Source organism: Argiope bruennichi, chromosome X1 (genome assembly GCF_947563725.1).
Source record: "Argiope bruennichi chromosome X1, qqArgBrue1.1, whole genome shotgun sequence".
Lineage (NCBI taxonomy): Eukaryota > Metazoa > Arthropoda > Arachnida > Araneae > Araneidae > Argiope > Argiope bruennichi.
Genome location: NC_079162.1, coordinates 28359465 through 28372243, shown reverse-complemented (window position 1 = coordinate 28372243; position 12779 = coordinate 28359465).

The window sequence follows — 12779 nt, the reverse complement described above, 5'->3', positions numbered from 1 at the left end:
TGCATAGATTTAAAAAAAGGTATCCATACCTTTTATATTTCCTAATTTGAAATTGTAAACATAATTTATTCAATATATACTAATTTGAGTTTCATGTTCTTTCTTTTAAGCAAACTGAAAACATCAAATAACTAACTCTCAATATTTATAAAAGTAATTACATAAGAAAAAAAAATACAATAATTTCATTAGTAAGTTTTAAAATATTAACTTATCTAAGAGTAATAATTATTTTTAAAAAGAACTAACTGGGGGAACTATATTCATAAAATTCAACATTCAATACTATTTAAATAATATGTAAAAAAGAACATATGTAATTTTTCAAAAACACTGCTATAGTCATTTGTCAAAATGTATCCTTCGGATGAAAAAATGGGGGTGGGGGGATATGGGAAAGGAAAGAATAAAGCGGCACCAGACGAATTAAAAAGCGATGTTAGTTAATTTTGCATAAACAATAATTCTATTGAAAATATTAATTAAAATTTTAATATAAGAAATAAAAATATATAACTAAGAAAATTTGGTGAAAATAATTCAAAATAATATCTTTAAAAAAAATCAGAAGTTTTTAATAATTGATCGGCTAGCTTAATATTTACTGAACAATGTCAACAACAATGTAAACAGTGTCAACGTTATCGGCAGACATCACGACATGCGCAGAACGGTTGAAAATTGAACAGAAGCGGTTTGTTTGGTACCTGACACGTGACCGTGAATTGACCCCATTTACCTTTTAAAGTTTTATATTAAACTATTTTTAATTCCGCAAAATTAAAAAGATACGTTGTTTCAGAATTAAAAGAAATGCCCGATTCTATATAAAAATAATATTTAAAATGTATTTAAATGTTTGAACGTATTTTTACTATTTTATTTAGAATTGCTTTTAAATTTCTATTTTGATTTTCTTATAGGCAAGATACTGAAACCGATTGGCTTGAAAATAACATAAAATAATAATAATAAAAAATATTGTTACAGTTTCTCAAATTTGCTGTCTTAAGCTACTTATATAGTTAATAAGCTTAAAATCAATAATTATAAATCTGGTTTTGAATTTATTGAAGAGAAAAAAAGGTACAAGAATCGTGCATTGCTTAAAGGCCCTTAGCGAGCTTAATTATATAATCGTCATAATTTTATTTAAATTTCATCCATTATTTTTTAGTTATTTTTAATCAAAGTCAGTTACTTTTACATTTACCATATATAATTTATTTTAAGATTTGAACCCAAGAGTCTTCTGTTTAATCAACGACGTCTTACCCTCTAGATGAAAAAGATTTTGAGCACGGGCGGCAAATCATTGTACCAAAATATTCGACTAAATAAGAAGTATCATCTGTACCCACACATAATTTCGAATAGTTTTTCTAATTTAACGGTGTTTTTTACAATATCGTGTTAAGAATATAATATGAAAACAAAGAGAAATTGCTATTAAATATATGGACTAGTAAGATAGTTATTATTTCACCAAAAGCTTTAACCATGCTCTTTTTTTTTTTTTTTTTTTTTTGCTTTGATTAGTTTACGAACGTTGAAATTTCAACAATAGAAAAAAGAGAAGAAAAAAAACGTAGGTCTTTGTAAAGCATGGGTTCCTTATCAAATAGTTTGTTTAAACACAATAATTTTAGAAAAGCTGGAATAGAAAATTGTTCAAAAGCAACATATTTTGTAATCTAAACATAGTTGGTTTTCTTTTGAATTAACATTAATTTATATTGCTTTAATTGAAAAATAAAGTTTTATCAAGGTCACTTCATTAAAAACTTGGACAAAGGATAAAAACCAGGATATGTACAAAAGTTACCAAATTGCCTAATCATTTCAGGTAAAACTCATAAAAATAGATCGTAAAATGCTGTATTGCATTGTTAAATGCAGAATTTAAAGCCTTGCCATCACAATATTTTTCACTGTTGCTTAATATAGAATCTACAATATAATTTTTGCAATATTTTTAAACAATGCTGTATGGCATTATACAATTATTGGTTTCTTAACAAAGAAACTGTGCCAGTGAATTTTTTGAAAGAAAATATCAAATACAATAAACTGCCAAGTTGAAACTAATATTTTAGCGCCAAAATCTTACATAAAATCAAATCTTTCTAGTAAATTTTGTAAGAAACGTGAAACTTCGCGTGTGCATAGATGAATATAAGAAAAACTTATTACACACTGTCATTTTTTTCGCTATGGAATCTACCTAAAATTTTAATTTTTGTAATATTTTATCATCCACTATACAGAAGCTAAAGCATTTTCATACATAGCCTACCTTATTAAATGAAACTATAATTGTAAGTACATATATAGGTGCAATATTTAGGAAAATAAATTCTTGTCCCTCCTTTTAGGGACCCTCTGTATAGCTACAGTAACAGACTAGTTATCTGTATTTTTGATAGTTCGAAAAAAAAATTCCGTAGGTTTCCAGTTTGTTGGAAGGATTACACCATTTGAAATATTGAACACTGGAGAAAAAGTTATCAAAATAAAAATATTGAATTCCACTTCCTTGTAAGTGATTAAAAACTAAATGCAACATATTATCATACATTTATTACTACTTTTTTACGTATCATTTTGTGTATAGGTGCTATCTGTACTCTTTTCTAAAATATATTTCCCCAAGCCTGTGCACTTTGGATAAGGCAGAGAACGTCTTATATGATATTTCTTACAATAGTTGCGAAATATTAATCTTAGGCGGGAATTTATAATTTTACTGAATCTATCGTGTGAAGCTTGGCGAGTGTTTTGGCTATTTATTCCTGGCATGCGGTTAATAATACTCGAAAATCGTATTTATGCTTTAGACGCGTTTTTTCAACACATGAAACCAAAATTTGACACAGAACTACGATATTAGTTACAAAATCACATACTGAATTTGATACGCTTAAGCCATTACGTATAGGAGTTATTGCGTTTACATACTGACAGACCGACACACATTCCACCCCAGATGAATTTGATTCAAAATTTGATAAGTGTCTGAAATATAAATATTAAATCGGTGTATTGAATCGGTGTATCGGTGAATTTCATTTATTTAGCACACTTCGTTTTGTAATCATCATGTATATTTGTACAGCGGGAGAGACAGACTTCTGAAAGGATTTTGCTCAAAATTTGATAGAAGTCTTCAATTTTGGTATGAAGCATGTATACTTAATTTCACCGGTCTAGATCAAAACGGTTTTCAGTTATCGCGTTCATTCACAGACAGAATGATTGACGGACAAAATACCAAAAGTGTATTTTTTCCGACTAAGGGGGGGGGTCTGAAACTTGGAGATTCGTCATAATTTTCAGTACAATATTTTCTATGTTATGCGAGAAAGTAAAAAGTAGGCGACTGCCTTGGAGCCTAGACGGAATTCTAGAGAACATCGAAAAAAAATTGTGATTTTTTTTAAATATAACTTATGTCGGCTGTGTATCCAAGCTTATTCATATTAAGAATCAGTTTCGTTTCAGGTTTACGTTCGGAACAAAATATTTAAAAAAATTGGGGTTTTAATAAGTTTTTTATTATTTTAAGATGCATTGTCGATTATAAACACCGGAAGGATTAAAAAGGTTTTATAAATATAATAATTTTTTGAGAAACGGAAATTTCTAGCAAATTTTAAGGAAATTTTACTAAAAGCGGTTCTCGCCACAATTCTCTGCATTCCGCACTCGAAGCCAAATTGTAAAATAAGAAACCGAATCTTTTTTTTTTAATGCTTTAAACTAGTATTATAATAACAGGAAATTAAAATAATTAAAAAAATGCCACAATTTGAATCTTCGATAATTTTATTTGAATCACCACGAGCAATATTATTTTTATTTTATCGTGTGCGAAATATTGTAATTACCAAAAAATAAGAACTAGAGATTTTGACATTTCCCATTTCACCCCCCTCCTCCGACTGAGGAAAATGCATTTTTTGTAATTATGTCTATCTGTCAGTCAGTCGGCCTGTGAACATGATAACACAATAACTCAGAAATGATTTGAGATAGACTGCTGAAATTTGGTATATGGAATTATGACCAAATTTGTGATATATATCAAATTTTGAACGGAATTCATTCTCAGGAAGTCTGTCTGTCTAACTGTTTCAGTACAAATGAATTCGAAAACTACAGAACGCTAAGATATAGGCAGATAAAATTTCGTACATAGATTTAACATCTAAAATATAGATACATATCAATTTTTCAACCAAATCCGTCAAATGGTGGACCGTCTGTTGGTCTGTACTTTCGTATGTATGTAAACGCTATAGTTCATAAACACAACGACTTAAATCAATTAAATTCGGTATGTATCTTGCAACAGCAACTGTAGTTTCGTATCAAATTTTGGGTGTCAATCAGCCTACAAAATGGCTTCCACAATACATATTTTCGCGATAGATTCAATAACAATGCTAGATTCACACCAAAGATATATATTTCGAAACTATCCATTCATCAATATTATGCGAATTATTCGTAGTCTTACCCAAAGTCCAAAATTTTATGAGGAAGAAGAGGGACAATGTCTTTATTGGAGAATATGCGATATAGTTTCGTGGAAAACACACCCGCTAGTTTTGACACATAATAAAATAGCATCCAATATTATTTTCAATATTTTCAGCCATTTCCTCCCTGCTAATTGAATTCATTACACAATTAGTCATTTTCTTTTCTAATTTTAGATTCTTTTCCTTCACTTACTATTTCACATGCAAATATCGATGTTCTGGGAATTTTTGTATTGAGGAAATAACCGAATGAAAATGCCTCCAATCATGAAATACTTATTGTAAGATAAAAAGATGAAGCGATATGTGAAAAAAAAAGTACAGAAAGAAAGCAAAACGCTGCATTTTGATTAACTGAATATAAAAATCCGTTTCTTTAACAATAACTTGTATAACATATTAATGCTTAAATTTTAGCTCGGAATTATCCGCTTTTAACTTATCAATGTTGCCATCTTGATTTTGGTCATGTGTGTAACGATAATACAAATTTCAATTTAAAAATTTAATGATTTCCTGTGAACCGCAATTTGTGACTTCCCCTTCCATGTGGAACCCCCGGGGGGCACCTCGAAATGAGGATGAGATGCTTCCGGCATGGTGGTTGGATATCGTCACCCTGGAGGGTACACTAATAGGTGGGGGATCTGACTCCTCCCATCGATGACGGGAAGTACTTCCTTCAGGGAGGGTTGTACTGTGGCCGGTGACGGCCCTTAGGACTCAACCACAGTTCCCGCCAATGTTGCTGCTGCGGCGGTCCGGTCATTCAGTTTTTATGGTTTAAATCCGTGTGCCTTCGTGGCGGGTCGGAGAGTTAGATGGCTGACTTCCCCTTCCATGTGGGCCCTGTTTGGTGCACCAGTCTAGTTACGGCACTGACAGTTTAAATATTTTATTATGATGGGTCATTGTTCACTTGAATTTTGTGTTAGTTTTCTTTCTGCATAGAAGTGCATATAACACATTTGTATATCTTTGAACTGCTAATAGTTTATAATAAGAAATATTGTGTAAAAATATAAAGAAATCTTGTAGATAGTTTTCACTTTTGTTTCCTTTAAAAATTCTCAAAATGACAGTCTGCTATGTACCCACCAAAAATTTATACGAGATTTGATCATAAAAACTGTTCTTGATAATTTTTACTTCCCATAAAATATAAAATAGGTGCATACTGTAAATATCAATATAAACATTTTTAGATAAGGTATAGACTATATTAAATTTAACTTACTGATTTTTATTTGCTGTATTACTTATTACACCCAGCTGAAAATATTTTCTTTTCTTTTCTATCGTTATTAATAATAAAGAAGAATTTAAGTCTGTACGTGTTACGGTGCTCAACAGGAAGATGATATGACTTAGAACTACTAAATTTGGAATACTTTAAAGAATGAAAAAATAAGCATCTCGAGTTGTAGTTTTTTTTTTTTTAACTTTTAATTACAACTTTAACTGATTAAAAATCAAGCAAAAATTTTGCATTTATTCATAACTCCAGAAAATATTTGTGTTCAAAATTAATTTTCACGCAGCTTTAAAATTTAAAAAAGTTTCTTTCTAATGATACGAACTTAATTGTGACGAAAAAAAAATTCTGGGTTTTTGAACATTTAAAAAATATAATAACAATATTTTATAATAGATTTTATTGTTGGAATGATATTTAATAGCGTAATATTCTGCCATTATTGAAATTTACGTTAAAAAAAATCTTCAAATTATGTGCGCAATTTATATGGGAAATCAGAAAGGAAAATTACATTTCCGCATAAGGCAACAGGGATTTGAAGTAGATTACTCAGACTCTTAAGCATTTTAAAGGCACTACGATGCTATGAACTCGACTCCATTAGGAACGCTCATGTATACACCAAATAACACAAGATATAAGGCTATTTAAATAATACACTCTTATTATCTGTCCCAGTTTGATGCTTGGATTTTTTTATTGAGATAATTATGAATATAAAGTTACACATAAGGATTTAATTGAAATTAAACTCAGTCAATTTCTCGACCAAAAGTCGCTAAAGGCGACTAGTTTATAAATAAAAAATTAATATCTAATTGTCACAAAACTTTCATTTCATACTCTCTGATTCTACAATATTTGTATGCAAAATTTTTTAGGTCTTTAATTAATTTTTTAGGTCTAATTTTTTAGGTCTTAGGTCTTATGTCTAATTATTACATCAGATTATTTCTGATGGCTGGGTATACAGTGTAAATGTCTTATGCAAGAAATAAAGAAAAAGAAAATAATAGTAAAAGACGGAATACTAATGCATACGCAAATAAACACATTTAAAAATATATAAAAAATGTTAATTTAAAAAATTCTACTAAGCAAAAAACAGAAATTTAAAATAAAATTAAATTACAAAAGAGCCTCATATCGCTTGTATCCTTTTTAAATAAAATATAAATATTATTTGCACGAAACAAGTTTTAAATATCATAGCTTAGAAAAATAATATACAATACCAAAGGGCTCTTAAAAACTCCTGAAAGCTAATATTTCCCATATTCCTAAGCTAATATTTTCCATAAGCTGTTAGTAATTTTTAAAGAATAATTCTTTAAAGCCATTAGGAAAAAAATAAGAATATCATCTTAATTTAAATATTTTAAACAAATACATGTTCTAACCCTTTTCACTCGGAAAAGTAATTCGATGCATACTTATTCACCTAATATAAGGATTTGCTTATTGATCTGAAGAATATATATATATATATATATATATATAATTTCCCAGAAAAATCAATCTATATCTTCCTACCACTTTGTAGGTATTTTTAACATTCAAAATTAAAAAATAAATAAAACGTCAAAATAATGCACCAATCTGAATGGTGCCTGAGGGGAGTCATCCAAGAACAAATAGTTAATTAATCCTATTAAATTAAGTTTCAGACTAGTTATTATCATTTAAGACTTCATTTATTTATTCTAATTTCTTGTATTTTTATAAACATGAAAAAAAAAAAAAGACTTTTTAGAAAAAAATAGAATATCGAAAAAAAGTTTTGATGAAAAAAGTGGTGTGACTGAAAAAGTGTAAGAAGCTCTGCTTTAATGAATGGCAAAGATGATGGCTGAGCTGATTCTTCACACTCTAACAATCTTCACCAAACTAATATGATGACATATGATCTATGAAGATAGATTTTATATACATAATGTGCCAAATCAGGTTTAAAGGAATTGGGTCTTAAAATCGCAATCATCCGAATTAGAATCAATGACTACACCAAAGCATTGCGGCCTACTCCTTGACAAGATCAATAATGAATTATATTATTATTGCTGTGGTATATGTATTTGATCAAATTATCTCTCAAATTTGTGCCACTTTTCCTTTATTTGATTGCAGTATAAAATAATGCATATTTTACGTCATTTGACAGCTCTTGGTTTTGTAATTATAACAACGGTTTAGTTCAAACTGGCCGTATCCATAAAGGGTTATGGGTACAAAAGATCTTTGGGGGACCTAAAATATTTTTCAATTGTAAAAATAAAGGAATTCAAAATAAACAACAAACAAATTTGAAGGAAACGGTATTCAGTTGATTATGATTATTTGATCTTGGATGGCTTTTGTGGGACAGGGCGCACTTCCTGTGATACGTAGCATCGTAATTTATTGCGTTTAAGCTGTCGTATGACCCAAGAGGGAGATAGCCGGCCTTCAAACGTGCCTTCAGTTTTTTTTTTTTTTTTTTTTTTTTTTTAAGAATTTTCCCAATTACACGATTTGGTAATAATTCAGCATGATCATTCCCAAGTGTGTGAAGGAAACGTCATAGGAGGCAGCCAGTTAGCACTGAAATGAGTCACTTGAGTCAGCAAGAATAACCTTCGGGGCTTTACGGTTATGCTTCTGTCGCATCCTCTCGTTATATTATCTTACATCCCTTACCGGACCGTAATTTGTGACATAGGTTCACCAGAAAACTTTCACCAGCTCTTCTAAATTAACCCTAATTATATAATCTTCCGTTTTTAAAAAAATTGAAAAAATAATAATAAATAATTGAACATTTAGTTTTTAAAGGCCATGGGGGGCGCAGGTCGTGGGGCCAGGTTGTATTAAACTCCCCGAGATGACCCTTTGGATTTAATTAATAGAACTAATTATTAATATCCCCATTTAGAGTAATTTTGTTTAAAAAATTGTACATTTAAAGGAATAAAAATATTTCAGATAACATTATTTATCTCTAACATTATCTAGATTAGATATGCTTTCCGACATATTTTTGCACTTACATATTAGCCTTTCTCCTCGTTTCTAAAATAATGAATTATCTTCCGAAACATGATATACTATCTTTTATAGTTCTGAACGGTATTCATAATTCCACATCTGTACATATAACGGATTGGCCTTTATGCGAACCCTGTGCTAGATAAACAATAACAGATAAAATATTTCTTCCTTTATCCAGTATATTGATGCTTCGTAACAAATGTCACATAGCTTTATCGCATGCCATTTGTGATAATGATATGTGACGTTTGATTTGACGACTATTGATACAGTATACGAATGATGATGCTACAAATTAAAGCGAATTTATAATATTAAAAGATATTCACCGTTATTATGTGGCGCGAAATGATCTAGAAAGTGAAAAAAGAATCGACATTCACATGCAGAATTGAGATTCAGAAAATTTCTCACTCGCTTTTTTTAAAAATTATTTTTTACCCATCTAGGCAGTGATGAGTTGTTATCGGTTCACACATTAATTTTTGATTGACTGCGGGGAACCAATTGCTTAAACGTTACATGTTAACGAAGTTGGTTCTTAGTAATATGGATGGATATTTGTGCAGCGGCTGAATAGAAAATCACGAACTTGCATTTTTTAAAACTTTTATGTGCGTAAACAGAATGTTCTCATAGAAATAAATGTCCACTGCATCCATAAGTGAACAAATATAAATAAAATTAAAATTCCTATATAGGCATAATATGCTAAAGGTATTATTTAGCTATATTTATACAGTTTTTGATATTATTTTTCACAAATATTTTATAACTCTTTCTCATTACATATTCTAGTTTACAACAGCTCTTTTATGTGCCATATTTTAAATATTAGATACGTAAGATACAATGAAAAATCTTTTCGAATACCATTTATTTAAAATTAATAACAATCGATAGGATGGCAGTCCTATTTTGAATAATTTGAATTCCACTATAGCCACTAGATATGAAAAAGGCAACGATGAATACAAAATTTTAGAAAAAAAAATACGACTATTATGTACATGAGAATATATTAAATTTTTTTCCGCTGACTATTGAATTTTCATCAGAAAAAAATTGCTATTTCCTCATAAAGGAAAATAAATAATAAATAGAAGTATTTCAATTCAATTACGAAACTGTCTTGTAAATTTAATAAAATCCTCACGTTAAAAAATGATTTCCTTAATGATATTTGCTTACAAATGTTGAAGAGTCCTCAAGAAGATAGATCTATAAGAATTCATATAGCGATACTCAGTAAGATTCCTTGATTAAAATAAACTTTAACTAAAATACTGCAAAACAAGCAAAGTAACAATTTATTAATTTAGATATTATTACTTTGAATTTAAATATATGTCATATATATTAAAATCGAACACTTCGCTTTCGCCTGCTATGTTGTTTACATTTGCTCCTTTAAATTGATTTTTTTAATAATTTTATAATTAATCCATAAATTAAATTATTAATCGCATTTTTGTCTTCAGAGACAAATATTAAATTTAATATAAAAATTTAAATACAAAATCGAAATTTTCCAATTAATAAATTTAAACTTTAATTTTAATTTTTTTTCTTCTGTTTCTTGTTCTCATCCATATAAAGTTAACCAGTTGAGGTAGGAAAATAAAAAACTCGGCAGTTTAGGGATCATTTGGCCGAAATAAATAATCAAATTGATATAGATGTGAGATAGTGAATTTATATTTTCATTCTCATGTTTCTCAACGAAATACGAAACAGAATTCAGTTCACTTAAAAGATTAATTTCATAAAAAACAAGCTGGAATCATTTGAAAGTTCATTATCCTATTAATGTCTCCCATCTCTTGTTTTTCTTTTATAAATAAAATACAAGAATAATATTTGTTTGGTCATTGCTACTGCTGAATTTTCGCAAGTAAATTTAACACAATTAAGGAAGCCAGTCCCATTCTTCAAAGATTTTATTATTTCTTTAATCCATTCGCTCAAACCTGTGAATGGTTCATTAATTTTTTACACCCAATAATTAACTATTCAAGATTATGTTGCTTTGGTTCAATTTATTTTGATTTCTTGATGGTGTTGCAAGCTTGCCATAACCAACTATTTTCTGGTCTATTGTTCAGGCTCAACAAATTAAAAATAATAATACAAGTGCGTGGAATCAGTCTTTTTTCTTTTCCTTCCTCTTCTTCTTTTTAAAAGCTTTCAATTGTGAAATGCTCGGAAGATTCCCACATTAGGACAGTCTTGAGGTATTATTTTCTGCATCACTGAATTGTTTGTTTTTGAAATATTCCAGAGTATTAAATGCAAAATCACGGTATTGATTTCGTATTTGTCTCAGAAGACATAGAATTTTAAAAGCAAAATATTGTTGAAATAAAATGTTGACAGCCTGGATTTTAGATATCTTCTCACTGTCTGCTATTGTTTTAAACACATCAATTTAATTGCATTTTTAAATAAACTGGCAGAAGTTTAAGGCTGAGAAAGTATCGACCTTTTCTTTTTCGTGTATAAAGAACATAGGAATTTTCCAATCGCTATCGCACGGGAAATATAAATCAAGGAATTTTTTGTTGAACTTCGCTATACTGTAGGCATCCATTTCTTATTTAGTGTTAAGTAAAATACTTTCAAAAAACACACAAATAACGTGCGTAAACTCGAGGGTCATTTAACTCTTGAGAGTGTCTTGTATATAATCTATAATAGTATATAATCTTTAACTTTTGATATTTATAACCCATTTTGTATTTAAAAAAAAAACTTTCAAGCTCTTATTTTTATTCTGAAAATATTTCCTCATATTTCTAATTTTGAAGATAAAGAAGAAGGGGGGAAAAAATGGAGAAAAAACCCGAAACCTTAATTACTGACAATTAAAAGCAAATATAATTCTTTATAAATATTTAGAAAATTTTAATATTTTTCTTCAAGGCCATATTTTGGATCGTAATTGTAATTTCAGATTATACTCAAAGTTTTACTTTCTTTAACTAAATATTTGTTCATTTTGAAATATAACACTGCAAGACAACATACCGCCTGCCGATGTACATTTAAGGCAATTATTTGTTCCACGGACTGTTTCGTCTGTAATGGAATAAATTCCAATTTTAAATAAAGGAATAAATGCAGTATATATTTTCATATATACTGAATTTCTTCGACTCCATTTTGTAAATATTTCCCATTTACTTCCTCTAAATATTTAACCTCCTTTAGACACTTCTATTTATTCATTTTATTTAGTAAATTCACAAAGCAATTAAATTACGTATCATTTGATTTTCTGCGTTTGTTTATGTATACTATTTCCATTATGCATATCACATATTGTTTCCGCAGACAAGAAATACTCTTAGGTGCTGAATGTATTTTTTAAAACCACAAATTTGACCACGTTTTTAAAGCTGAATTAAGTTTGTTTTACTAATGTTATCGCTTCTCTTTAAGGGTACAGGTTGCCCCCCCCCTTCACACGTGTCCGTCTCCAGGATTAGGCAACCATCATAATTCCGGATGCAGGAGGTATGCAGAGACGTTAAAATTCAACTTGTGTATCATTCGATTCCCAAGAAGAACTTTTTTTTTCAGTTACCAGACGACAGTCTAAAATTACTCTATTGGTGTTTTTCAGTAGGAAGAATAAAATGAAGCATGCAATCCATATTCTTATTGTTTAGTCGAGGGATTAAAATCGCGTTTTATGGTTATTATTCATTCGCGATGATATTTAAAAAAAAATGAAATATCTGAGAAAATGGATTCAAATTTTTGTTTTAGATTTATTTATGAAATAAATAGTTTCATATTATATCTAATTTTAAATCTCTAGAATCAAATTCTACTTTTGTTCCATTCAATACATTTTATAACAAAAGGTTTCCGCTTAATATATTTGCAAAATTTCTTGTTACTCATGGCATTTCGAATAATGGTGCACTATCACATTATGTGCTAAT